The sequence below is a fragment of the Electrophorus electricus genome, unplaced genomic scaffold, assembly GCF_041902795.1.
Source record: "Electrophorus electricus isolate QZ-2024a unplaced genomic scaffold, ASM4190279v1 Scaffold98, whole genome shotgun sequence".
In the NCBI taxonomy this organism is placed as follows: domain Eukaryota; kingdom Metazoa; phylum Chordata; class Actinopteri; order Gymnotiformes; family Gymnotidae; genus Electrophorus; species Electrophorus electricus.
The window spans coordinates 179420-181667 of NW_027658814.1; the positions used below are offsets into that span (position 1 = coordinate 179420).

General features: G+C 37.5%; 1 non-coding gene across 1 annotated transcript; it reads left to right on the forward strand.

Moving 5' to 3' along the window:
• The first annotated feature begins 203 nt into the window (after nt 1-203).
• On the forward strand, nt 204-275 carry trnae-uuc (transfer RNA glutamic acid (anticodon UUC)). The gene has a single exon. It is a non-coding gene; the product is annotated as a tRNA-Glu (tRNA).
• Nucleotides 276-2248: the final 1973 nt, after the last annotated feature.

Below are 2248 nucleotides of genomic sequence, written 5' to 3' on the forward strand. Positions count from 1 at the left end.
TTCCCTCTTTTCCCAGATGGTAAAAAAGAGCCCTGACTCTTGCAAACTTCATTTTTTTGTAGAACAAAGAGAAAGATGAATAACTCGCTTTATGGCCTTTTTCCACTCATGCATACCAAGTCCAGTATGCATCCAAACATTGTCAGAATAGTAGGAGTGCAGACTTTGAAAAATGGTCTTCTCATGTAAATTCAGCAGCTTTGTCCCTGGTTGTCTAGTGGTTAGGATTCGGCGCTTTCACCCCCGCGGCCCGGGTTCGATTCCCGGTCAGGGAAAAACCTCTTTTTATGCTCATATAAAACGACAGATTCTGCATTAAAACATAAAGTTTGTGTGAGTTGGAGTTGAGCCGACAGCCAAAGGATGACAGTTTTAACTTCTACTCTACCAACTGAGTTATTGAAAGCGACATGCAAGTAATCCCACATGTCCAAACACCAGTATGTTGGCAAGAAACACAGCCAGTTTTGGATGTTTCAATTGTTAAGTTCATTTGACACAAAGAAGAAAGATCGCATTGTATAAGTTGTTCAGCTACAAACAGATATATCTTTTGATGACATTTGGAATCATACTGGACTTTGTGTACATGAATGGAGAAAGGCCATAAATGGTTAGAATAACATTCAGTGCTTTTGGAGAAAAGTTTCGAGAGTTTTGTCATGTAGTGAGAGAAATGAGTGGCTGAAATATCAGGCATTAAAAGTGCAATTTGCACTCAGGGAAAGAAAATTGCTTTCATGTGGACCGCATTGAGATATCGATCTGCCTGTGAAACAAAACACCTCTTAAGAGGCTAGATTTGTGCTCTCAAGCTGCGATGGTGGTTTTCTCATGGCTTCTAAAAGAAGAGGCTGTGGTCAGGGTGGAGTGAGTCTTTGATAACCAAGATTGTTGTTGTTTTGGCCTTCGAATAGACAATGGCATTACCCAGTGTCAGGTCTTTCTCAGTAAACTGCAGAGAATGATATAGAGGGCAAGAAATGGTCAAGCAAAGTTTTATTGGGTGTGTGTCTATAAAAAACACTACAGCTCTCTGATACATTTTTGGTTCAAGATTTAATCATCATGCAAATGATTGTGATTAATGCTTTGTCTGTTTAATTCAAATATTATACTATAAACCTAATATTTTAATAGGGTTGGCAACTTTCTAGTTCCGATTACTACATGTGTGTGAAGTACAGGTGCTGTAGCTATACGGTATACAATTGTCCACAGTAGCCTAATTATAATATATACAACCAAAAATCCATCTAAAATAAACACCAGAAACCTGGACTAAGGGTAATGTACATAAGTACATTAAATCTAGGTAGGACTGCTCAATAGCTAGGATAACAGCAGAACAATTGTCCCGCCGTATAAGCAAAATGAGAGCCTGCTAAGGCCGCCAAGAGGGTGCCAAAGACCATGTATTTATTTCTATTTGTTTTTTACCTATGTTATGTCAGTGGCAGCTCAGATTTCTGCATAGGGCCCCACACAGGCTTGGGCCAGCCCTGGTATCACAGTGTCGTGCACTGGAAAACCATCAAGCCTGTTGACTATGCTACCAGTGTTGTTCATGTAACTGTGCAAATAAACTGCAAACACAATTACTTTTAGAAGTATCATCCAGTTTCTTTTCACAATTGCCAAAATGTAATGAATCACAGCCAGTGTTCTAAAACAGACCTGGAATGTATTCCTGGTTGATGTGCCCTGTTTCTAGTTCCAAAAAAAAAAAAAAAAAAAAAAAATTGGTGGATGAATTTTCAATGAAAGTGCTTCACTCAGCAGCCATTAATGATTCTTATATCCAGTATGAATAAATTGAAATTCCTATCCTTGTATCAGGTGCAGCAATTATGTGTAACAATTGTGAAGCAAAAAAGCAATAGCAACATTTTAATATAACAATATAGGTAATATAGAACTTGATCTAATGATATTAATTAGGCTATGCAAATAACACAACTACTTCGGTAGCAGATCATTCATGCCTGTTGAATAGGCAGTTTTCTGCTTTGCAGATACTTGAAATATTTTACTAATCTTTCCCCAAATCCAGTAGGAGCTGCCTTTTACATTAACATGCCAGGATACACGCTGACTGGATGTTTAATCTTTCTAATGGGTAAGCTATATTCTTATAGTCAAGAAAGATATTTTTTAATTATTAATCAGTTAAGGAAGTCAAGCTATTGCATTTTGCTGAGATGAAGGAATATTGCATAACCCTGTACTGGCCAAATAATTAGATTTG